The sequence below is a fragment of the Balaenoptera ricei genome, chromosome 6 (assembly GCF_028023285.1).
Source record: "Balaenoptera ricei isolate mBalRic1 chromosome 6, mBalRic1.hap2, whole genome shotgun sequence".
Taxonomy (NCBI): domain Eukaryota; kingdom Metazoa; phylum Chordata; class Mammalia; order Artiodactyla; family Balaenopteridae; genus Balaenoptera; species Balaenoptera ricei.
The window spans coordinates 47311606-47338824 of record NC_082644.1 but is presented as its reverse complement, the minus strand read 5'-3'; the positions used below and the strand labels follow the sequence as shown (position 1 = coordinate 47338824).

The 27219-nt window shown below is 43.1% G+C and overlaps 1 protein-coding gene across 5 annotated transcripts in view; it reads right to left on the bottom strand.

Annotated features, from left to right (window-relative positions):
* The window catches only part of MOB3B (MOB kinase activator 3B), a 225480-nt gene that overhangs the window by 157220 nt on the left and 41041 nt on the right, over positions 1-27219 (bottom strand). Inside the window, exon 1 of one of the 5 annotated variants that reach the window (XM_059924631.1) lies at positions 6596-6728. The exons of 3 other annotated variants lie outside the window; for them this stretch is intronic. The gene's annotated coding sequence lies outside the window, so the exon portion shown is untranslated. Of the gene's footprint in view, positions 1-6595; positions 6729-27219 lie in introns of those variants that run through there. One more of the 5 variants, XM_059924632.1, reaches the window with a different exon arrangement.

Below are 27219 nucleotides of genomic sequence, written 5' to 3'. Positions count from 1 at the left end.
GTCTGTGTCTGCACACCAGGCCTGCATAGTCTCCTCAAGGGTTGACTCAGACAAGAGAGACCACCCATCACAGGCAGCATCTCTCCCACATACTGTGCAGCCACAGCCAGGGACAGTGAGAATGGTAACAGAGGACCCTCTCTCCTCTGTGAGGTGTTTCTCAACATTCCCCAGCAGTCAGTGAGTACCGGGCGTGACAGCCCCAGGTCGAAGGTGGCTACCATCCAGGAACAGTGTATGGCCAGCCTTCTCCACGGGGAATCTAAACACCTCCACCCAGATAAGGCTTCTCCCTTGCCCAGCCTCACGGCCTCAAGCTTCTCTCTGGGTTAACTTCAACCGCTGGTATAGTGAAGGGAAAGAGGTAGAGAGGAAGGAAGAGAGGGACGGCTCACCATCTCTGCCCTGTGACTTCCGCATCTTGCACCCACCTCTCTCTCACACTCACACGGTAACCGCACATTACACTGCATCCCTGTGCTCACACATCTGGACCCTCCATCGGTCTGGGAGGGCTAGGATCCCACCCTAGACTTCATCGCAGCACGAGGACCTAGCGCAGGACGGGGCACAGACAGAAACTCAGTAAGCTGTGTGGTTGAACTGTGTGTCTAGATTATTGCTAATCAAATGGTGCACAGATACAACAGTTCCTTCTCCAGGTGAGAGGGCCACGCTCCCAGAATCATGATGAGAAGATGATCGACAAGAGAAACCTTTTCAGAACACAGATACTTCATTCAAAGATCAATAGCAGCTACAAGATGTGCAGTTCCCCAGGCCAATCTAAACTGTGCCCACGTTTTCATTTTCCAGCATCCACCGAAAAGTCAGCTCCTCTGGAAGGATGCCCAGCCTTAAAAGAATGTTTCAAAACTCATTGTAGATCTCTGTAACCATCTTCACATGGTGCTGCAAAGGTCTTTACCTGTGTGCTTTGTTTAAAAATTAAGTTTAAAAAATCTACCTCAAAAGAAAAATAATGGGGAAGAGAGGAGAGCAAGCAGCTTGGGGAATTTTTTTTTTTTTTTAAATATAAGAAGAAAACGTATCACATCACCTCCTTTAGTGCCAACTCTACTTCTGTGACTTTGGTGACCATCCCCAAGCTTCTGCCTCTGCTGCATCCACCCTTTGCTGCCCTTTTCCGCGGGACGTGGCAGCAGGCATCCTGGCCCCTAAACTGTCTCCTTAGATCATCCTGAACGATACCTTAAACTCATGCTCCTCAAGCATGATCCTGCCACCCACCCCATGCATATGCTGGGGAGGCCTGCAAGCGAGATCACTGCTGGGAGGTTTCATAGCGGGAAGAAGCCTCGAAAATCACTTAATTCAATTCAACCTCTTAATGTATTAAACACAAAAACAGAAACAAACACACCTAATGCCCAGAAAAGTGAGGAGAGGCCCACACCTAGGACAGACTGGAACTGAAACAAAGCCTCAACTTCGGTGCCGGTGTTCTTTCCACTAAGGCAGGAATCTCTTAAATGTTTATGCAGACCTGACACCTAGCTGCCCTTCAAAACTGCCCCCAAGTTCACAAAAACTATCTCTTTCAACACTTCAACACAAACCATATATATTTATATATATATATATATATATACGCACACACACACATATTATATATACACACACGTACATATGTTTTTATGTATAGATAGTATATATACCTGTGTGTATATATAATATATACATGTGTATGTATATATTATATATATAGCTTTTTTTAATTCCCCTGGTAGTTATTAAGTCTTTTTTTTTTTTTTTAAGCAACATAGACTTTTCTCCCCACATGAAGTCTTATGCAGGACACAATTATATAAAAATAGAGAAAAATTCTCTCTTCTGCAGTTGAAGCAGGCAAAAGGGCCCTCACTCTTAGTCTACCCACCCTCAACAGGCCCTGAAGGACCTTCAGGTGTGGCTCTACGAATCAGATGACTCACCTGACCCCTAATGCCCACCGCACTTGTCAGGGACTAAATTTCTGCCCCAGTCCTCTCCTAGGCTTGCCCACCTGCAGTCAGTCTTCAGCCTGCAAGACCCAGATATCTGTCACCCCCACCCCGAAGCAGCCTCTCCTGACTATACTGTTAGAACTGACTCTTGTTACCCCTTTGCTCCCAAAGCTTTGAATGTGTAACTGTTCCTCTGTGCCAAACAGTATGGACCATTCGTTATTCTCACACCTCACCCCCACCTCCCCGCCCATCTACCATGAGGGCCCACCCACCCATCTGGCAGCCCCTGCAGGTTCATCAAGACAAGTTTCAAACCCAAGCTGACGCGTCGGGGAAGGCTCAGCCCACCCCTCTGCCTCCTCGCCTGACCCTTCCCAGATCTCACTTTTGTTTCTGCTCATCCTTTTTTTTTTGCTGTGGGAATTTTTTTCCCTTTATTTATGTATTTATTTTTTATTGAAGTACAGTTGCTGTACAGTATTACATAAGTTACAGATGTATAATATAGTGATTCACAATTTTTAAGGGTTATACTCCATTTAGAGTTATTATAAAATATTGGCTATATTCCCCATGTGGTACAATATATCCTTATAGCTTATTTTATACCTAATAGTTTGTACCTCTTACTCCCCTTCCCCTATATTGCCCCTCCCCCTTCCTTGCGCTCATTTTGAACACTTGATTCTCAACAAATGTTTATGGATTTGACTGGCTTTTCTTGTGTTCTCCACTGTTCCCCTGCACTGCCTCCCGTTTGTTCTTTTTCTCTTTCATTTTTCCCCTCTTGAGCCCTGGGGACTCTGGTAGAGGTGGGTGACTGCTGAAGAAGAAAATAAATATGACCTCTACTTGCCCAGAACCGTCTGTCCACTGACTATTCAGTTCTCCCTGGGCCTCCTGGGCACCCTCCGAAATGAACAGGAAGACCAAGATAACCCTGGGTGCTTGTTTAAAATGCAGACCCTCGGGTCCCACTCCTCACTTTGCATGTACTGACTGATGCACTTCAGTGTCTGAGAACTCCCTGAGCTGGGGAGTTTCACACACTAGGCCTGGCTTACCATGGAGTCCACATGGGTCAACAGCCATTTATTGAGGAGAATGGGTAGGACAGAAATGTGGTCACCTGAAGCACTGAAGGTCCAGCAATAAGAACGACAGAAAAAGTCCTTAGGGGAAAGGAGGGCTAGCTGAAATCACACTGAGCGTAGAGAGCGCGGCTCTCCCCCTGACTGGTCCACCAGCTACACCACTGATGGCGAGCCTGGTTAGATTCACCACCTCCTGTGCTCTGTGTCTGTGGGCCCCCGTATGGTACAGACTGGTGGTGAAGTCAGTGAGTCTGAGATCAGACTACCAGGGCTACCATTTTCAGAGCTTTGGGCTCTTGAGCTTATTATATAACATTGCTAAACTTTAGTTTCATAAAATTATCTATCTCTTAGTGTTGTTATGAGAGCTAAACGATATTATCCAAAGAAAGCATTTGACCCAGCACCAGGCACAAGGTAAGTTTGTAATAAGCACTAGCTTTTAATTCTTATCATTAACATAACACTTTCTTGACCTTATTCATATAGACATGCGTCCCCACTTCTGGACAGCAAACTCCATAGGCTTTCCACCTTCCTTCTTCTTATAAACACACTCTTACTAGATTACACCTCGAAGGATCGTGGTGGTAATGGAATAAGACAGGAGGTGAAAAGATGTCTGCAGTGGGTCTAGCACACTGTAGGCACTCAGTAATGGCAGTGGCTATTGAAAAGGCTGACCCGCCTTGACCAGTTCTGGAAACGAGGAACAGCAGGAACTTTCTCCTCAGGTCTGATGCTCTGACACCTTCCAGTCACTAGGCACAGGAGCCTTTCAGGAGGGCAGGAGCCCCGTTTAGGAGGCTTCTCCAGGGACCACATGGAGAAGGCGGTCAGAAAGCCTGTGTTGATTGGACATTTATGCCTATTATGATACGAATTCGAACTCTCTCAGGGCAGTACCAGAAAAACTCATCCTGAGTCCAGGGGTGCTGTTTCAATACCAAATATCTTAATTCTGACTTTCTTATGTAACCACAATGTGTAGACTTGCCAACAATATAAAAATAGAAGACAACCCAAAAAGAAATCAAAAGAAAAAAATCTTCTTGAAGTTTCTAAACCAACTTGCATGGAAACAGTTACCCCACAAAAGGGTGACGGGTATAAACTTTTTCATTCATTTAGGGGAGTGGTTTTTCTTCTTCCTGTTTTATTTTTTGGGTAGGTTTGTTTATTTTTCCCACACTATTCTTTAATGACAAGTGAGGGTGACACCACTCTTCTTAAAAACAATGAAAGCACAGGTTTAAAGAAAAAAAAAAAGGCCCTTAAAAACCTCCAAAGGCGTGGGGAACTTTTGCTCGGAGACGTGTGCTGCTCAGGCCAACGGCGGAAAACAAAGGCCTTGAGCCAAATGCCTGCGGTGAGGACTTGCTTTATTTCTGGTCCAAGCACAGAGGCCAAGAAGCCACATCCACTGACTCCTTTTTCATTTAAGATTCTACATTCACCAGTATGTCTCGTTGAGAAATCCTCCATTAGAGATTTCCTCTATTTGTTCAAAGAAAGAAGAGGAAAAACAGAAACACAGCCACCACTCCTAGAAAAACAGCACCCGCCTACCGCCCAGCAAGAGACCAAAACAGGTGTTTGATCCTATTGCCTTAGACTGCATTTTATTTTCTTTAAACTGCGTTTTATACTTAAGGAAAAAAAAACAGCCAAAAGCAACTCCCTGAGTTTAAAGAGTTTTTGATTTTACATAAGGGCTAAATGACTCAAATTCCTTTTGGAAGAAGGTGATGTAGCAATCTATAAAAACCCTGATAAGCATAACCACAAACATTTCTCTCACTAATTTTAGTCAATTAAAAAATATAGAGTAAGTCTTGCAGCCTCTTCAATAAGTGGTGCTGGGAAAACTGGACAGCTACATGTAAAAGAATGAAATTAGAACACTCCCTAACACCATACACAAAAATAAACTCAAAATGGATTAAAGACCTAAATGTAAAGCCAGACACTATAAAACTCTTCGAGGAAAACATAGGCAGAACACCCTGTGACATAAATCACAGCAAGATCCTTTTTGACCCACCTGCTAGAGAAATGGAAATAAAAACAAATATAAACAAATGGGACCTAATGAAACTTAAAAGCTTTTGCACAGCAAAGGAAACCAAAAACAAGACGAAAAGACAGCCCTCAGAATGGGAGAAAATATTTGCAAATAAAGCAACTGACAAAGGATTCATCTCCAAAATTTACAAGCAGCTCATGCAGCTCAACACCAAAAAAACAAACAACCCAATCCAAAAATGGGCAGAAGACCTAAATAGACATTTCTCCAAAGAAGATATACAGATTGCCAACAAACACATGAAAGAATGCTCAACATCATTAATCATTAGAGAAATGCAAATCAAAACTACAATGAGGTATCATCTCACACCGGTCAGAATGGCCATCATCAAAAAATCTAGAAACAATAAATGCTGGAGAGGATGTGGAGAAAAGGGAACCCTCTTGCACTGTTGGTAGGAATGTAAATTAATACAGCCACTATGGCGAACAGTATGGAGGTTCCTCAGAAAATGAAAAATAGAACTACCATATGACCCAGCAATCCCACTACTGGGCATATACCCTGAGAAAACCATAATTCAAAAAGAGTCATGTACCACAATGTTCACTGCAGCCCTATTTACAGTAGCCAGGACATGGAAGCAACCTATCTGTCCATCGACAGATGAATGGATAAAGAAGATGTGGCACATATATACAATGGAATATCACTCAGCCATAAAAAGAAACGAAATTGAGTTATTTGTAGTGAGATGGATGGACCTAGAGTCTGTCATACAGAGTGAAGTAAGTCAGAAACAGAAAAACAAATGCCGTATGCTAACACATATATCTGGAATCTAAAAAAAAAAAAAAAGGTTTTGATGAACCTAGGGGCAAGACAGGAATAAAGACACAGACGTAGAGAATGGACTTGAGGACACGGGGAGGGGGAAGGGTAAGCTGGGATGAAGTGAGAGAGTAACACTGACATATATACACTACCAAATGTAAAACAGATAGCTAGTGGGAAGCAGCTGCATAGCACAGGGAGATCAGCTCGGTGCTCTGTGACCACCTAGAGGGGTGGGATAGGGAGGGTGGGAGGGAGACACAAGAGGGAAGAGATATGGGGATATATGTATATGTATATCTGATTCACTTTGTTATAAAGCAGAAACTAACACACCATTGTAAAGCAATTATACTCTAATAAAGATGTTAAATATATACATATATAAAAGTCTTAATATAGTTAAAGACTGAAAAACAGAGTTCCACAAAAAGAAGACTGTCACATTAAAAAAGGAAACACATCTGATAGCCACTTCAGCACATCTTAAACGCAGATTTTTACATAACTGATCAAGATAGAAACCGTTTGCAAGTATTTATATTTTAAATCACAAAATGGCTGGTCCCAGACCCTAGAAATTGAGAGTGATTATGCAATGAGCCGGGCCTAATTTCCTCTCCCCTAATTTGCCTGAACCCAGCGGGGTTTCTAGAAAAAGACAAAACCTGACAGAGCAGGGCAAGGATGGCCAAGGAGCCCTGATCTACTTCAGTTTGAAAGGCCGCTCCACTCGGGTTCTCGTTTCTGCAGGGAGTGCAATCCACAGGACTGAGCTCGCGGTGCCGAGTCAACCACACGTTTTTCTCATCTAGCGGAGTGACCTTGTGAAACGTGATCACATCCTGCGCAGGCGCCTGGGGGGAGGGCAGAGGGGCAGGGCAGTGTTGCCCCAGCACGGGGAATCACTGCAAGTTTGTTAAGCTTCGCTCATGCAGCACCGGGCTCGCAGGAGGGCCCAGACAGGAAGGAGGCAGGGCCTTGGCTCTCAGTTTGTCCAGTATGAGAAGCTTTCCAAGCGGGCGGCACAAGCAGAGATGGAGTTGCTGCCCTGAGAGCTAGGTCCCTAAACTGTTCTACATCCAAAGAGGGCCTCGTGGCTCGTGGGGACCTGAAAGTGGGAAGTCAGGCCGGAGCGTGGGGAATTCCAGTCCCTTCTCCAGCCAAGGGGCTAGCCACAAACAGGGAAGGTCAATGATGGCCCCATCAAGATGTCCCCTAACACCATCAGAGGTCTGGTACTTCCCCCGGCTCCGCATCCCAGCCCACCTTGCTCACAGGAGGAAGGCACCTCCGCATGCATTTGGGAAGCTGCCAAGAGAGCCTAAGCTTTCCACGGGGGCACCCGCCCTGATGGCAGCCATCTACACTTGGAACACCTTTGTTTGGGCTTTATAATAGTCTCAGTTTAGAATGTACTTAATTTTATAAAGCCACCTAAAATTGTGTGGGAAGGAGATAAAGCAATTCTCCTGATATTGGCTTTCCCCCCAACCTATCCAAGTAAACATAAGAGGGTCCTTTTAAGTAAAGGTGCTTTCGGACTAATGAAGAAATAAATGTACACCTCATCATTCCATGGCCTACCAGAAACTCCTGAGGACAGAGGATGTAGAAGAAATGATTCAAGTGGAGTTTCCGTAGTCCTCACTGGCCCCATCTACCCTCCCCTTGTCTATCACTTTTTCATCTCTCTCACCAAGGCTGGCTGAAAAAACCTCACACAAGCCAGCAAACAAGTGAAGGCAATGACGTTTTTCAATGGCAGCATACCCAGGTCAGCATACCCTAGACTAGTTGCCATGATGATGGGAATGGCATGTACCTGCTGGTTAGAACCTTCCTATCAATTCTGTGACAAGACACACAGCTATTTCCTGTTGTGGGAAATTTTGGAGGGGCAAGAAAAAGGAAGACAGGAAGGGAAGAGAGACTCCTGACAAAATCTGGCAAAGGCTCTTTGAGGATTTACAATCTGTCCCTCTCAGGCAATAGCAAATAGTCCCATCAAAATGAACTTTGAAATCTGGAGTAACACTTTTGAAAAGAAATCTTATAGTGTTATACTCGGAATTTTATTTTATTTTATTTTATTATTATTATTGGCCACACCATGCGGCTTGCAGGAATCTCATTACCCGACCAGGGATCGACCCCAGCCACGGCAGTGGAAGCCTGGAATCCTAACCACTAGGTCACCAGGGAACTCCCTATACTTGGAATTTTAAAATGTGCATACTTCTTCATTCAGCAAACCCACCTTTAACAATCTTTCAAAAGACAAATATGGGGGCTCTTGTGGTAGGCAGACTTCTAAGATGGCCCCCAACGATCTAAGTAATCCTCCTGGTATCCATGGCACTTGAATAATCCTCTTTGCCTGAGTGAGGGACCTACTGACTTACTTCTAGTGAATAGAATACAGCAAAAGGGATGGAGAATGCTGCTGAGATTAGGTTATAAAAGATTGTGACTTCCGTCTTGCTTGCAAATTCTTCCACTCTCTTCTGCATGCTTACCTTGATGAAGCCAGCTGCCATGCTGTGAGCTCTCCTTTGGAGAGGACCACACGGCAAGGAACTGAGGGTGGCTTCCAGTCAATAGCCAGTGAGGAATGAAGGCCCTCAGGCCAACATTCCATCAGGAACTGAATCCTCCCCACAACCACTGAGTCAGCTCAGAAGCAGATCGTTCCCCAGTGTATCCTTGAGATGACTAGCCCCAGCCTACACCTTGCCTACAGCCTTGAGAGAGATCTTGAACTGGAGAGCTCAGCTAAGCTGTGCTCTGACTCCTGACCCAGAGATACTGGGAGATAATATACGTAGTTGTTTTTAAGCCACCAAGTTATGGGGTGACTTGTTACGCGGCAAGAGATAAATAATATGACTTTTAAGCATCATCGTTTACAATCACACACAAAAAAGGGAAACAACCCAAAAGTCCATTCTGAGGGAGCTAGTTCAATCAAGAATGATACATCCATACAAGAAATACTACTGGGCAGCCCTCAAAATGTAATGAGGCAATATATCTGTATTGAGATGGAAAGAAGTCCACGAAAAGGAAAAAGCAAGTTGCAAAACAACGTGGGACTTCTAAATCATAGCAGAGATCTAGATTTTGATTCCTGTAATCTCCAGACAAGCTCCTCATGCAGTGTTCCCATCTCAGAAAATAACAACTGTAGTTATCTAGTCGCTATAGGCAAACAAACAAAAGCAAAAAAGAAAGGAGAGAGCATTCTTGACTCTTCTATTTCCCTCTAACTGCTCATCTAATCCATCAGTAAATTACACAGTTTACCTTCAAATTTCCACCCCTCCCACACTTCCCACCACCTCCACAGTGACTTCTCCCATCCAAGCCACCATCCTCTCTTTCTCGGGCAGCTGCAATGGACCTGACTTGTTGCCCTTGCTCTTCTGCAATCTATTTCCAGACAATAGCCAGAGTGATACTAAAAAAATATGAATGACACTAGGCCACTCCCCTCTCTAAAGCCTGTAAAGTTCTCTATCACAGTCAAAGTAAAAACCAGAGTTGCTATGTTGGTTCACAAAGTCATGATCTACAGATCTGGGCCCTGGATATTTCTCCTTCCTCTACACGTCTCCCTCTCACTTATCTGCTGTGTCCACACTGGCATCCTTGATGTTTCTACAACACACCAAGTTTATTATCATTTCAGGGCTGTATTAGTTTGCCAGGGCTGCCATAACAGAGTACCACAAGCTGGATGGCTTAAATAACAGAAATTTATTGTCTCATGGGTTTGGAGGCTAGAAGTCTGAAATCCAGACATTGGCAGGGCCATGCTCCTTTTGAAGGCACTAGGGAAGGATCTCATCTATGCCTCTCTCCTTTCTTCTGTGGTTTGCTGGCAATCTTTGGTGGTCCATGGCTTGCAGACACCATCACTCCGATCTCTGCCTTCACCTTCACATGGTGTTCTTGTCATGGGCGTGTCTGTCTCCAAATTTCCTCTTTTTATGAGGACACCAGTCTTAATGAAGTAGTAGGGGCCCACCCTAGTCCAGTATGACCTCATCTTAACTAAAGTATCAGCAATGACTTTATTTCCAAAGTAGGTCACATTCTGAGGTGCTGGGGCTTAGAACTTCTACATATGAGTTTTGGGGGCATATAATTCAACCCATAACAAAGAGCCTTTGCAATGGCTGTTCCCTTTTCCTGGAAAGCTCTTTACCCAGTGTGGTTGCCATGAGGACGTGCTTCACAGCCATCCAACTTACAAGGAGCATAACTGACCAGGAGTCATGGCTACTGTGCTCTGAAATCCATCTCTGCATTTGTGATAAAGTCATACTGTCCACAATCTACTCCTGGTCAGTGACTGAGCAGGGCAATATTGCCAAGGCAAGCCTATTCCTGGGAGATGAAAAATTCACCTGATAGGGGACTTTGGCTCAAGGGCTCTCCCCCAGCCTTGCCAAACTCTCTCAGAACAGCATAGAACTCTAGGAGGCTTCCCCTCAACCTTCTGTCCTCCCCTCTCCTCTTCACCTGGTCTCAGACTTGCATCATAATCTGACAGCACTCCCAGGTTCTCACCAGGTCTCTCCCCATCTTCCCTCCTAGTCTGAACAGAGTACTCAGAAAGGCCCTGAACTGGACTGAATTCTTTGCTGTACCTGACTTGAAATCCTTAATAAGTTATTTTTTGAAAAAGGAGACTCACATTTGCACTTTGTACTGGACACTGGTCTTGTTCACAGGGGTTGCTTTAATAAATCTCTTGCACGGCTAATCCTGCGTTAGTGTCTACTTCTTGGAGGACCCAGACTGACACCCCAGATATCAGCATGACTCTTTACCACTTCATGTAAGCCTCTGCTCAAACGTCACCTCCTCAGAGAGGCTTCCTTTGCTGTCCTAAATATAGCAAACTCCACCCAACCCAGTCTCTCTTTCTCTCTCATTATCCTGCTTTTATTTTCTTCATAGCTCCCTCTGATTTTACTGTATCTTTTTATTTATTGTTTGTTTTGTCTTCCCCTTGAGAATGTAAACCACACAAAGACTTGTTTTGTTTAGTGTTGTACCCCAGCACCTATAACAAAGCCAGGCTCGTAATAGGTAGCCAAAAATAGTTTGTGATAAATTATATTTTAAAAATCATATAAAAATCACCTAGATCTTCTTTCAGTTCCAAACATATATAAAACATAACCTAGTGTGACCATCTTGAGAATGTACCTCACAGACCTATAAAATATAACTTTTTAAAAACACAGGCCATAAATGAAGAGAGAATCCAAAGCCAAAGCAGGAGGCATGAGAGCAAATGCTGCACTCACCCAGAGCGGGGCTGAATCTGGATACAGCTGCATAGGAGCCTGGGGCGGAATTTTAATGCTCAGGTGAGGACAGGTAATGTGGCCTGGGCCCAAGCAAGGTAGGGGACTGGAGCCGACATAACTGCGTACAGTCAGAATTCTTGAAAACCTGCCTCTACATGAAAGTAGGACCAGAAAAACTACCACCACTCCCTAGTAACTCAGGAAAGAGGCCAGTAAGTGTGTATTCTGCCCTAGTCTCAGGGTGAAAAAAACGTATCTCATGAAAACACAAAACATCAAGCGTGTGCCGTGTACAAGTGTGATACCCAAATATACACTGTTTAAATTGTGCAAGAATCCTGAGCTGATAAATTACGATAAAAATGTTCCCAGGACCAGAGAAACCTTTGCAGAAGCAAACTCAAATTGCCCTGTAGAAATGTTTTCATAACTCAGGACTCATAAGATTCCTTCAGAATAAACAAGTCCTGCTGAACAAACCAGACAAAGAAACAAATCAGTCAGAGGGAGAGGCCACATACATAACAAGCAGAATGATTAGCACCGCAAGAACTGATGGTAATAGAATAATCTGATGGAACTAGAAACTAAATATGTTTAAAGGTATTTTTAAAGTAAAAGAAGGAATAAAAACTATAATGAAAGAACCAGCCTCTATGAAAAAAGAAAGGACAGCTTTGGGAAAAAAAAAAGAACTAAATAGAAATTTTAAAATGAAAAATACAGTGCTAGGTTGAATACTAGCTACAGCTAAAAAGAGAACCAGTATCATGGAAGATGGGTCTGAGGAAAGTACTCATAATGTAGTAGAGAGAGGAAAAAAAAAGAAATAGAAAAATGTGAAAGAGAGGTAATAAGACATGGAGAGTATAAGACATGGAGAGTATTTTATTTGAGAAAATAAAATATCCTTTTAGTTGGAGTTCCAGGAGGAAGAAGTAGGATAGGCAATATTAAAAAGATAATGGCTGAGAATTTAACAGAATTAAAGTAATACCTGCGATGTTCATTGGAACCATCACAAGTCCCAGGTAGGATTCAAAAGAAACACACACACACACCTCAGAACCAAAGAGAAAGTCATGAAAGCAACCAGATAGAAAAAGAGGTTACCAACCTAATAATGGCAATTAGATCAGCACAGGAGTTTTCATCAATGACACAGAAGCAAGAAGATACTGGAATAACATACTCAAAGTGGTAAAAGAAAATAAATGCCAAACTAATATTCTATAACTAAATTCCTGCTCAAAAATGGGGGTGAAATAAAGACATATCTATACAAAGAAAAGAATATCCAAGAGAGTGGCATGGACATATATACACTACCAAACGTAAAATAGATAGCTAGTGGGAAGCAACCGCATAGCACAGGGAGATCAGCTCGGTGCTTTGTGACCACCTAGAGGGGTGGGATAGGGAGGGTGGGAGGGAGACACAAGAGGGAAGAGATATGGGAACATATGTATATGTATAACTGATTCACTTTGTTATAAAGCAGAAACTAACACACCATTGTAAAGCAATTATACTCCAATAAAGATGTTAAAAAAAAAAAGAATATCCAATTCACAGAGGCTCCCTGAAAAAAAATATTAAATAATAATAGTACATTTCAATTTAAAGTAAATTAAACTAAGAACAAAGTAAGATAAACAATGAGCAAAGAAGATAATAAAAATAATAAATTTATAAACACCCATACTATTTAAATTTTTTTAAGATTAATGGAGGGGAGAAGTTATAAACAACTTGGAACTAAAATATTAGATAGCAATAATATGGAAGTATGATTACCTTAAAGTATTTTAAGGTCCTTGTGTTGTTTGGTAGAAGAATAGCAATTTTGAAGAATAAAAGTTTTTAAAGCTAAGCATGCATATTATAATTTTAGGGGAAATGAAAGTGGGGATGGGGAAGAAGAAATGTAATGTATAACTTCCAAAGTAAAAGTGGGGAGGAAAAGGAAAAAAAAGAACACTCATATAAGATGTGTACAGATAAATAAAATCAGAAAGAATTTGCCATGGGCAGATCCTCATTAAAGGAAATTTAAAGACTGTAGTTCAAGCCAAGGAAATTGATCACAGATGAAAGACATATAAAAGAAGCTAGAAGAAGGAACTGAGCAGATACAAGAAGATACAAGATATAAGATCCCAAGCTATAAGAAAATTAAGAGGACAGAAAGTGGTAAATATATAGGCAAATCAATACAAGCATTGACTCTATAGAAGAATAAAAGAAGCAATACCTTGTGGGATTTTTAAAAGAAAAGAAATATATAGACTTAAAATATACAAAATGACTAGCATACGAGGGGGCAGACATGGGAAAGGTGTTGTTCAGAGTAAAGTAAAGATATTGATCACTTTAGATTTTGGTAAGTAAAAGATACAAGCTATAATTACTAGGTTAACCACTAAAAGGATAAAAAACAGATGGTATAATTTTCAGAGTGGTACAGAAAAAAAAAGTGGAGTGAGACAACAAACTCAGTCAAGCCAAAAGAAGACAAGAGAAAAGAAACATAGAACTTGGGGGACAAATAGAAAGCACAAAAGACTCTGGCAGACATGAATTAAAATATATCAGTAACGATGACAAATGCAAGGTCATTACATTTTCCAGTTAAAAAAATGGTAAATTTGAACAACTCCTGGGGCAGGCGAAGTCACATAAATGAGTAAACAGCAGGTACAGGAAAGCGACAGCTCAAATGAAAGGGTAACTGATACTTCCTCAGGGCAGGGGAGACAACAGAGTATAGTGGGGCCTGGGGTAAACTGGTGAGAGAATATCTGTCTGAAGAAGACTGTTCTCATGGATTGCTGCCATGTGGGAATATAGCCCAGTGCTATGTATGTCAACTTTCAAACAAAGCTGGAAATTCTGAGTTTTATGGGAAATCTGATTTTTAAACATAGGCTATTAGTTTTTTAAAGAAGCAATTCTTGAAAAGAAAAAAAGAATATGCTATTAACTCAGTGAATGGAAGAAAAGGAAATAAAATGAAACAAGCAACCAAGCAAAGAAAAAGCACAATAAATAAAATGAAGAAACAAAGACATAAAACAAAAGAAAAAAAGAGCCACCTCTGGAAGCCTTTGCAGCACAAATGGAAGTGATGGCTTCTACTAAACACCCACTGTGATCCACACCCTGTAATTTCCACCCTGTTCAACCTTATCATTTGGCTGAAGAGACCTAACATTAAAGGATGGGAAAAACACTGAATAATCCAAACATAAAGTACACGGAGCACCAGTGGTGACTGAAAACTCCAAATAATGTCTGGATGTTTATTCCATCAGTTCTGCTCACACCAAGTCTCCTCTGGGGCTTACTGGATACCTGGGCTCATCTACCTGTTAATAAAAATAGTGATGTTAAAAGATACCTGAAAGGATGGAGGAGGAAGCAGAGAAGGGAAAAGAAGAATCAAGGATGTTCACCTTATGTGACTCTGAGTCTGTTATCTGAGCCAGTTCCTGGAATGTCAGTTCTTCCCCATGGCCTGTGAGGTAAGGTCCCAAATGTTCAGCGTGGCTTCCAAGGCCTTTCAGACCCGGCTTATTGCAGCCCCTGTCTCCACACCTCTGCCCAAGCTGCTGCCCCTGCCAGGATTCCTGTAGTCTCCCCGTCCACACTGCAGACCAAACCCACTCCCAAGTGAAGCATTCTCTAAAGGTTGCTTAAGGTGCCTGATGAAATCCCTGTATGAGGAATACATCTCGTGGCTATTTTTAAACTTAGTTGGGCTCTGCAAAAATATGTGTAACGAGACAAAGACAATTGTGTTCATCATAATGCCAGAAGGCCTGAGGGTAAATGGATTGGCCTGACGGGGCTGCTGCCAGCAAGGGGTGCAGCTATGGTTGGGACTGGACTCTTTTCCCAGAGGTTCTTGCCTGTGGACGGGCCTCCTGCTGAAGCTGTCTCACCAACTGGAAAGCAGAGCTACAGTGCCTACGGTCTAATCTCTACGGGCTGTACCTAAATATTCTAAGGCTTAAAAGAGAATACAGGACTTCCCTGGTGGCGCACTGGTTAAGAATCCACCTGCTAATGCAGGGGACACGGGTTCGATCCCTGGTCCGGGAAGATCCCACGTGCCACAGAGCAACTAAGCCCGTGCGCCACAACTACTGAGCCTGCGCACCGCAAAGAAGAGTAGCCCCCGCTCGCTGCAACTAGAGAAAGCCCACGCGCAGCAATGAAGACCCAACGCAGCCAAAAATAAATAAATAAATCGATAGATAGATAGACAGAAATTCACCAAGACCTAAATAAAAAAAAAGAGAGAATACAAAGAGAAAAGCATACAAATTAACAAATGCTTAAGTAAATGTCTATAAATATACGATGCTTACTTGTTAATTTTTAAATCTAATATTCAAAGATACTTTATTCTATATGGTAAATTACGTTGTCTCACTTTTTAAGAACACGTGAATGCGTAACTCCTGAGAAATCAGAGCAATCATGAATTGAATGAGTTAACTATAGTCAGTTTCAAAAGCCAAATGATAAGCACGCTTTTCATTTCTTGCAGCAGAAACTACATTTAACGTGGGCTGTGGGCGAACGTTGAAATGTTCGGCATGTGTGTGGGCAGAAGAGGACCCAGGGCCTCAGAAAGAAGGCCGTGAAGACCTGGTCCCGTGCACAGCTGGAGGAGACGCGGAGGGCTGATGGGACGTGAAGCAGTGCAGGGGGCATGGCAGAGGGCTGGTCATGGCTGGGGTGAGCCCCGTCCTCTGCCCCCCACCTCTCATGAAATCATTAATAAAACTACAGGCCCAGGAAAATGCTGATTTCCATTGGATTTCTTGCAGAAATGGAACAAGGATAAGGCTCAGAATCCAGGTCGGATTCTGAGTAAAAGTGAGAAGGCTGCATGATTCAGCAGCAGGGGCAGAGAAGGAAAAGGGGGGCCAGAGCAGGGGTGAGGGGGGCAGAGAAGGAAAAGGGGGGCCAGAGCAGGGGTGAGGGGGGCAGAGAAGGAAAAGGGGGGCCAGAGCAGGGGTGAGGGGGGCAGAGAAGGAAATGGGGGGCCAGAGCAGGGGTGAAGGGCCATGTTGAACTCACAGCACCAGGAACTGGGGTTCAGGCCAAGTTCTCCCTAAGCCTTTGAGGGGCAGGAGTGCTCCAATGAGACATGTTACCTGCATTTCATGATGGATGCTCTTCTGAAAAAGTGCAACAAGTCAAGATTGTCTGGTGCCAAAGACAGATTGGAAATAAAAGTGATCAGGCGTCCTTCATAAGGGCTCACCTTCAGAGAGTCAAGCTAATGAAGAGAGAGGGCGGAGGGACTAGACAGCACAGAAGCCCTTGATCCAACAAGGTCTCCCAGGGTTTCCACGGAGGCCTGCTGCCTACCAGGTGCGGGCTGAGGAGGCGGTCTTCATGTTTCCAGTTAGAATGGACCAATATTAAAACCAAAGTGGAACAAAACACCTGGGTGGGGCAGGAAACCATAGGAAGTGCATGTTTCTCCCTGTGCAAAGCTGATGGGTGGGAAGCAGAAAACAGAGTAGACTAAAGTCCATTATTGTGAGCTTATTTTTACTTTACATAAAAAACATAAAGAACTTGGAAACTATTGGCTGTCAGCCTCCAACTTCGAAGTCACTCTAACCCATCCACATTAAAGGGCCACCCTACAGGCTCCCCTGCAGCAGTCCCAGGAGGATTCCCTTCTGTTTGGTCCAGAGGTTGTTCCTGCTGCATTTCAGGCCTGCCCACCTCCTGAGCCCTGCACCTGCCCTGTGGGCTCGATGCCTGCACAAATCAACCCCTATGCCCCCTCCACACATTTCTTCTCTTGCCCTCTCAGAACTCAGGATCCCATGCATCCTGGGGCTTTGTCTGCAGGCACTCATATCCAGGTATTGGGCTCACGAGGGGACCAGCCAGTAAACTATCAATACATCCACACAGCCAGGGCCAGGTGCCCCCCTTGGAAGGGCTAGCCTGGGACTCTGAGACATACGCTGACAGTGACCATACACCTCAGTTCATGAAAACTTGACTCAGCCTTTAACAGCACATGAACCACCCTGGAAAGTCAACCTTGCCGCTGTTTTTGAACAGACCACTCTTCCAAGCTCTAGACTGGCATTTTCCATTGCCAGGTGGACAGTTTCAGCGGGACGTCTCGTTGGTATCCAGTCCACATGTTGGTAACATGTCAATAACCATAAGGACCATAGTCAATACTCCTATATATCACTTACTCTATATTATTAACTATTGTTAACCATAAAAGTACAAACTCCCGGGCTTCCCTGGTGGCACAGAGGCTGAGAATCCGCCTGCCAATGCAGGGGACACGGGTTCGAGCCTTGGTCTGGGAGGATCCCACATGCCGCGGAGCAGCTGGGCCCGTGAGCCGCAACTACTGAGCCTGCGCATCTGGAGCCTGTGCTCCACAGCAAGAGAGGCCGCGATAGTGAGAGGCCCGCGCACCGCGATGAAGAATGGCCCCCGCTTGCTGCAACTGGAGAAAGCCCTCGCACAGAAACGAAGACCCAACACAGCCAAAAATAAAAAAAAAAAAATTAAAAAAAAAAGAACAATTTCATTAAAAAAAAAAAAAAAGTACAAACTGCCTGAGCTGTTATTCAAGCCTCTTTACAATAAAAGGGTCCAAAACCTACACTAAATTTGTCCCATCAGTATTTCTTGAGCACCTGCTAGATCAGGCTGGGTTTGCTGGGGTGAACAAAACAAACATAATTCTTATCTCAATGGAGCTTATAATCTGGTGAGGGAAAAGCCATTAAACACACACACACACACACACCACGATATATAATTACAACTTGTGCTGTGTGCTAAGAATAACAGAGCAAGTGTTACAAGAGAGTACAGTGGGGCAAGGGCTAGTTTAGATGCTGGGCCCAGAACTCTGGTTTCCAAGTCAATGCTCCACTGAGCATCCTGGAAGCAATGAAGAGAAGTAATTTCCTGTATCACGGGCAGTCACGTCCCAAATGAACGGAAGCATAACTGGATCAAGCATAATTGATGGTAGTTCCAGGGCACCCAAGCATCCGGGTTTCATGTTTGATTATACCTTTCACCTGGCATTCAAGGTCCCACATTCTGACTACAACCTAGTTTTCCAGCTTTGTGCCAGTTCTGCGGTTCTAAAGGCGAGGAGCAGAAAGCCATCTGGGCTAGTGGAAGAGGAGAGTGGTGCTTTTAAGAATATAACAGCAATAAGGAAAATGCAGGACTTGGTCTGTTTGAATTGGAATGAGAGCCAAGGCAGCTTGAGAGTCCTCAGCGTAGGGAGACAATTCTCCATGTTGCTTCTGCAAGTCTGATCCCCAGACTATCTCTTCTGGAATGTTCCCCTTAGCAAACAACCTAGGAAGCTAGAGACAGTGTCCCGCTCCAGATCAGAGGGCACGTTTGTTTCCTGATCAGCAGAGTAAAGACAGGGAACAACCCCAGCCCAGAGAAGATCTGCCTACACTCCAGGGTAATAAAGATAATGGCACTGTCTCTGGAGGGGAGGATGGGTGGGTCCCCCTATAAAATTGGGGGTTTCCTAAGTTCAGTGCTGCTGAGCTGGGGAACAGGCCCCTGTGTGCACAGCACCCACCTGGGCCCACATCCACATCACCCCCATGGGACTTGAGGGGCAAGGGGAACTCATGTGAACAGGAAGTTCACACTGCCTGAGGGACCACGAGTCGTAAACTACCTAGATGCTCGTGATCTAGTAGCTCCCCTCTCTAGCCTGCTCCTTAGGGACTGCTTGGTCACTTGACCCTTATGAGCACGAGTTTGAAGATCTCCACTCTTGTGTTTGCTATTAATGACTCAACTATTTCCACAGGTTCTCCAGGTACATCTTTCTCACCTCAATGCTGTGTATCTTTTCTCTGCCTTATAACATGGTTTCTGCCAAATCACGGTTTCTGTCTTCTCTAATTTGGGTTGCTTATGGCCTTTTAGGTGCATCCTTTCAGCTTTCACTGCTGTCTGATAATCTTTATTTCCAATATCAGATTTCTGAGGAAAATAACCTATTGCACCAACCTGTCTCTGACGGGACAGAGATTTTCAAGCCAGGCCAGTCCATAGGTCTGTTAATATGCAAACTGGCTCCCCTTGAGTCAGGTGATGATTATTTATCTGTTGTCTTTCAGCCTCACAACTGCCCTCCTTTACTCTGCTCTGTATCGCCCCTGGGGCTGGAAGTCTGCAAATGACTTTCCCAAAGTCCCTTACCAACTGGTCTCCTATTATGTTGTAAACATGGGAGGAGAGGAGGGAGAGCATCAGGTAGAATAAAGACAAAATCTTCCTGAATTTAGCTCTTACAGGGTGGCAGCTGTTGTAACAGCAGCAAGAATAGGGTGATTCAGAACTCTAACCGTCCCACCTAACTCGGCTCAACATTCAGCCCAGCAGTTGTCAGGGTACCGTGCAAACATGATTTTTTACACAGAGATTCAAGACTGGTGTCACATCTACAGAGAGTTCATAATACACCCACTGAGTGGCACTGACTTAATCACACAGGGCGCTCTTTTGCATACCCAGCAGAACTGCATGACATCGTGGTGGGCACACCGTGGGAAGCCCAGCTTACAGAATGTACATTTCAAGGCTGCCTGTGCCCGCTTATCTCGCACCAGGGTTATGGAGGAGGACTGGCCTAGGGTTGTAGCCATCCTATGGCAGGGGCTCAAAATCATTCCTACTTATTCTGGAAAGAATGGTAACTTGCACAGACTAAAGGGGTGAGCCATGATGTTTCAAACGTCTGGTGGGGATTTTAGATAATTTTGATTCCCATCTTCATTTTGGAAAATTTAGATGCTGCCACCAGGTTTTTTTTCCAGCCATCTTGGGCTTGTTTTTCAGTTTTTCTCTGCTGTTTCATACTCACATGTATCTTTTTGCCCTAGCACAGCCTTTTGTCAACAGCATTCCCTTTTACTCCTCCTGGTCTGTCCTCCTCTTTCACTTGTGATTTACCTCCCTTGTCACTTAAGCTTTCTCAGCTATGCACAGAAACCCAACAGAAGCCTTTCGTGTGGGGGGAATTCCCTCCCTCCCAGGCAGTTCTGAAAGCAACAGGTGCCCCTGCAGAGGCTTCGGTTGGACCTTAGACCTATACCCAGCAGCTGCTAATCCTGGGCTCTCACTCTTTTTTAAAAGCAGTAAAATGGACTTCCGTCAAAACCAAGTGTGCTGGAGGTTAACTCTCTCATCTTGAACTCAAGCCACTCTTGCCTCGAAATTTTCCAAAAACACTAAGCTCATTTCTCTCACCACGGGAGGAGAGAAAGACTATGCTACTGGTACAGAACACTGCTTACGTTGGAGGTGGCATGGATTTCCCTAATCAGCAGATAAATGCAAACTGCACGTGTGGGTGGGGTGGGAGTTAGAGGGTTCTTTGCAGGGTGCCAGAGCTGCAGGTAAAAGCACACATTTCCCTAGCTGGGAACAGGCCCTGGAGAGGGAACAACGCCACACCAGACGAGAATCTATTTCCCCTTTGTCCATGAAGGCATTAAGGCTCAATACTATAAGAGTAATGTCCATCTGTAAAAGAATACACAAACTAGATTCTCTACACTATCAACACAGATGTATCTCTAAAACAATCATGAAAATTTAAAAAAAAAACTATAAAACTTGATTTTATGTTGTTTATGGACTCATTCGTATATACAGCAAAAGTAAAAATAAAAAAAAAATGCAGGGGATCAATGTTTACCAAGTGCAAGAGTTGCTACTCTGGAGAGGAGTAATAAAGAATGGGGGTGCAGCTTTAGATGTATCTGTAATGGTTCATTTCTTTAATAAAAAGAGAGATCTAAGCTTTTGCAGCAAACTGTTTACGTCTGTAGATGTAGGCCGTGTGCATTTAGGTGTGTACCATATTATTTTCTGTATATTTCTGTGTGTTTGAAATACTTCATGACATAAATAATTAAAACATGAGAAACGGGGATTGTACAGTGGCATTCCCCAAATTACACACCTCCCCTTAAGCCCTGGAAGATGAGATTGATAGAGAAAGTTATGAAATCACATTCACTGAAATGTAATAGAGAACAAAAGACAGAAATAGGCACACATGTGTTTCAAAAATTATTTAGGATCTACAGATTCAATGCAATCCCTATCAGACTACCAATGGCATTCTTCACAGAATTAGAACAAAAAATTTTACAATTCGTATGGAAACACAAAAGACCCCGAATAGCCAAAGCAATCTTGAGAAAGAAAAACAAAGTTGGAGGAATCAGGCTCCCTGACTTCAAACTATACCACAAAGCTACAGTAATCAAAATGGTATGGTACTGGAACAAAAACAGAAATATAGATCAATGGTACAGGATAGAATGCCCAGAGATAAACCCACGCACATATGGGCACCTAATTTAAGACAAAGGAGGCAAGAACATACAACGGAGAAAAGACAGCCTCTTTAGTAAGTGGTGCTGGGAAAACTGGACAGCTACATGTAGAAGAATGAAATTAGAACACTACCTAACACCATACACAAAAATAAACTCCAAATGGATTAAAGACTTAAATGTAAGACCAGATACTATAAAACTCTTACAGGAAAATATAGGAAAAACACTCTTTGACATAAATCACAGCAAGATCTTTTCTGACCCACCTCCTAGAGTAACGGAAATAAAAACAAAAATAAACAAATGGAGCGTTTTTATCATAAATGGGTGTTGAATTTTGTCAAAAGCTTTTTCTGCCTCTATTGAGATGATCACATGATTTTTATTCCTTAATTTATTAATGTGGTGTATCACATTGATTGATTTGCATATATTGAAGAATCCTTGCATACTTGGGATAAATTCCACTTGATCATGGTGTATGATCCTTTTAATGTGTTGTTGGATTCTGTTTGCTAGTATTTTGTTCAGGATTTTTGCATCTATGTTCATCGGTGATATTGGCCTATAATTTTCTTTTTTTGTGATTCTTTTTTTGGTTTTGGTATCAGGGTGATGGTGGCTTCATAGAATGAATTTGGGAGTGTTTCTCCCTCTGCAATTGTTTGGAAGAGTTTGAGAAGGATCGGTGTTAGCTCTTCTCTAAATGTTTGATAGAATTCACCTGTGAAGCCATCTGGTTGTGGACTTTTGTCTGTTGGAAGATTTTTAACTACGGTTTCAATTTCATTACTTGTGATAGGTCTGTTTATATTTTCTAATTCTTCCTGGTTCAGTCTTGGAAAATTGTACCTTTCCAAGAATTTGTCCATTTCTTCATGGTTGTCCATTTTATTGGCATGTAGTTGTTTGTAGCAGTCTCTTATAATCCTTTGTGTTTCTGCAGTGTCAGTTGTGATTTCTCCATTTTCATTTCTAATTTTATTGATTTGCATCCTCTCCCATCTTTTCTTGATGAGTCTGGCTAAGGGTTTACCAATTTTGTTTATCTTCTCAAAGAACCAGCTTTTAGTTTTATTGATCTTTGCTATTGTTTTCTTCATTTCTATTTCATTTACTTCTGCTCTGATCTTTAAGATTTCTTTCCTTCTACTGACTTTGGGTTTTCTTTGTTCTTTCTCTAGTTGTTTTAAGTGTAGGGTTAGATTGTTTATTTGAGATTTTTCTTGTTTCTTGAGGTGAGACTGAATTGCTATAAACTTCCCTCTTAGAACTGCTTTTGCTGCATCCCATAGGTTTTGGGTTGTCCTGTTTTCATTGTCATTTGTTTCTATGTATTTTTTTTACTTCTTCTTTGATTTCTTCAGTGATCTCTTGGTTATATAGTAGCACACTGTTTAGCCTCCATGTATTTGTGTTTTTTACAGTTTTTTTCCTGTAATTGATTTCCAATCTCATAGCATTGTGGTCAGAAAAGATGCTTGATACAATTTCAATTTTCTTAAATTTACCGAGGCTTAATTTGTGACCCAAGATGTGATCTATCCTGGAGATGTTCCATGTGCACTTGAGAAGAAAGTGTAATTTGCTGTTTTTGGATGGAATGTCCTATAAATATCAATTAAATCTATCTGGTCTCTTGTGTCATTTAAAGCTTGTGTTTCCTTATTTATTTTCTGCTTGGATGATCTGTCCATTGGTGTAAGTGGGGTGTTCAAGTCCCCTAGTATTATTGTGTTACTGTCAGTTTCTCCTTTCATGGTTGTTAGCATTTGCCTTATGTAGTGAGGTGCTCCTATGTCGGGTGCATAAACACTTATAATTGTTATATCTTCTTCTTGGATTGATCCTTTGATCACTATGTAGTGTCCCTCCTTATCTCTTGTAACAGGCTTTATTTTAAAGTCTATTTTATGGAGCTCAATATCAAAAAAACAAACAACCCAATTAAAAAATGGGCAGAAGACCTAAATAGACATTTCACCAAGGAAGACATACGGATGGCCAATAGGCACATGAAAAGATGCTCAACATCACTAATTATTAGAGAAATGCAAATCAAAACTACAATGAGGTATCACCTCACACAGGTCAGAATGGCCATTATCAAAAAATCTAGAAACAATAAATGCTGGAAAGGGTGTGGTGAAAAGGGAACCCTCCTGCACTGTTGGTGGGAATGTAAATTGATACAACCACTATGGAGAACAGTATGGAGGTTCCTTAAAAAACTGAAAATAGAACTACCATATGACCCAGCAATCCCACTACTGGGCATATACCCTGAGAAACATAATTCAAAAAGAGACATGTACCACAATGTTCACTGCTGCACTATTTACAATAGCCAGGACATGGAAGCAACCTAAATGTCCATCGAAAGATGAATGGATAAAGAAGATGTGGCACATATATACAATGGAATATTACTCAGCCATAAAAACAAACAAACTAGAGTCTGTCATACAGAGTGAAGTAAGTCAGAAAGAGAAAAACAAATACCGTATGCTATGCTAATGCATATGGAATCCAAAAAAAAAAGGAAAAAAATGGTACTGATGAACCTAGTTGCAGGTCAGAAATAAAGATGTAGACATAGAGAATGGACTTGAAGACACGGGGTGGGAGGGGGAAGCTGGGGCGAAATGAGAGTAGCATCCACCTATATACACTACCGAATGTAAAACAGTTAGCTAGTGGGAAGCAGCAGCATAGCACAGGGAGATCAGCTCGGTGCTTTGCAATGACCTAGATGGGTGGGATAGGGAGGATGGGAGGGAAGCTCAAGAGGGAGGGGATATGGGGACATATGTATGCATATGGCTGATTCACATCATTGTACAACAGAAAATAACACAGCATTGTGAAGCAATTATACTCCAGTAAAGATCTATTTAAAAAAAATTATTTAGGAATGGTCTGAGCCCTCCTGCACACAGAGTACCCAGAGTGCTCTTTCTAAAGCCCAAATCTGATCAGGACCCCATGCTCAGGGTCCTCAAGGGCTCTCTATTGCCTTCCAAAGCATGTCGCCACAGCCTAGAGCACCTCTTCTGATCTGGACCCTGCTCATCCCTCCTTGAACTCAATGCCACCATATCCATTACTTTGAACTCAATACCCCAGTCAGAATATACTTCTCAGGTGCCCCCAGAGCACCATTCTCTGATTTCTGGGCATTTGAGCATGCAGCATCCTCTGTCTGCCTTGAGCACTGTCCTCCTTTGGCACTCCCTGACCCCTGCCCTTGGCTCCCTCTCACCCACTCTTCGGTTCTGAGATTAGACCCACTTCTGGGAAGCTACCCCTGCCTCCCCAAATCTGAATTAGGTATCTTTATTCTGTACTTCCCAAACCATAACTCTTATCACAATGGAAGCCAACTGCCTGGCGGTCTCTTTTCCCACTAGAGAGAGAGCTCCACGTCAACAGGGACTGTATTTTGCTGTCCTCTGTATGCCTCGCACATGGCGTAATGCCTGGCACCCAGGAATCGTCCGTAAATATTTGTTGGTGAGTGGGAGAGTGCAGGAGTGACTGGATGAATGAATGGATCTAGAAATGGGACTAATTAGCTTTCCTAGTCACTTGCAACCCAGTGTCAAAGGGCCCAATAATCAGTTCATTTTCTGACAAACATAAAAATCTTAGTGAAAATCTTTCAACCATTTTTTGATTTCTCAAAATGATCACGTTTTAGTTAATTAAATCTAGCAGGCCAGATTAAAAGCTATCACAAGATTATTCAAAGCAAAGGCTATTCAAAACTGGTAGACATTGGGGCAAAGAATAAGATAACATTTTACAAATTTATTATAATAATAACCTCCCAGTGATTACTCTATTAATTCTTTACAGTAATGTAACAAGACATCAGGACCAACAGCACAGCTAAAGCTCAAAAGAGGGAATGTGTCTCTTGTGCTCACCATTATGAAACAGCAATGCAGCCAAACTTATGCCACAGACACACTTTCCCTCTGTGCTGTACATAAAAATTATCACCTGGCTGGGCCTCTGCAGACCTGGGTCCTCTTATTTAAGGTCTTTGACCAACATAGAATTCCATGGCATTGCTTTGACACCATCTGGTCCAATCCCCCTACTGCAGATGTCGAAACTGAGGCCCATGTCTTAGTGAATAAACAGGTAAAGAAGACCTACTATGTGTCAGGAGAAGTTCTAGGCCCGGGGGAGACAGGATGAATGAGACACACAATCCCTGCCCTGAAGATGCTCATGGTTTAGTGAGGGTGGTCTAAACACAAACACATACACACACATGCACAATCACAATCACAATGACATATTGAAAGTATTCTCTTGTGTGTTTGCAGAATTATGAGTTTGCTCAAAGAGGAAGAAGCAACTAAGAGTATTTAAGAGGACTCAAGAAAAGCTTCCCAAAGGAGATGAGATTTGAACTTGGTCATTTAAAGATGAGTAGGAGTTTGGCAGGAGACAAGAAACGGCATTCAGGGCAGAAGGAAAAGCATATATACAAAGACATAGTGTGAAAGCACTTGATCTGCTGGGGGAGAAGCTAGTGGACTTAACGGATGGCAGTAAGGAGTGGGAGAGGAGGTTTACAGAGATTACATTATGGTCCTAAGGTTTCATAGTAAAATAGCTCCAAGGCCCACCTAACCTGGTTTCTTTTTTTTTTTTTTTTTAATTAATAGCTACTTTATTTATTTATTTATTTTTGGCCGTGTTGGGTCTTCGTTTCGTGCAAGGGCTTTCTGTAGTTGCGGCAAGCGGGGGCCACTCTTCATCGCGGTGCTCGGGCCTTTCACTATCGCGGCCTCTCCCGTTCCGGGGCACAGGCTCCAGGGGCACAGGCTCAGTAGTTGTGGCTCACGGGCCCAGTTGCTCCGCGGCATGTGGGATCCTCCCAGACCAGGGCTCGAACCCGTGTCCCCTGCATTAGCAGGCGGATTCTCAACCACTGCGCCACCAGGGAAGCCTAACCTGGTTTCTTGACTCTCCTTCTAGGGGTCTTTTCACTGGACCTTGAGGCCTTTACTGCCCATGAAATGTAGCCATCTGAAACTACGATCATATTTAATAAATACCATCAGATGCTGTGGGCACCATGGGAAGCTCAAGGGGAGGCCAGATGGAAGCACGGAAAGTGAAATAGGAGGAGGATTATAACAACGATGACGACAACCAGAACAAAAAGATTATTTATCGAAGCCCCAAATAGCACGTCATACAGCCTTTTTTTTTTTTTTTAATAAATTTATTTATTTATTTTTGGCTGTGTTGGGTCTTCGTTGCTCCGCGTGGGTTTTCTCTATTTGCGTCAGCAGGGGCTAGGTGCACACGCTTCTCATTGCCGTTGCTTCTCTTTTTTGTGGAGCACGGGATCTAGGCGCACAGGCTTCAGTAGTTGTGGCACGTGGGCTCAGTAGTTATGGTGCACGGGCTCTAGAGCACAGGCTCAGTAGTTGTGGCGCACAGGCTCTAGAGTGCAGGCTCAGTAGTTGTGCACGAGCTTAGTTGCTCCACTGCATGTGGGATCTTCCCAAACCAGGGCCCGAACCCATGTCCCCTGCATTGGCA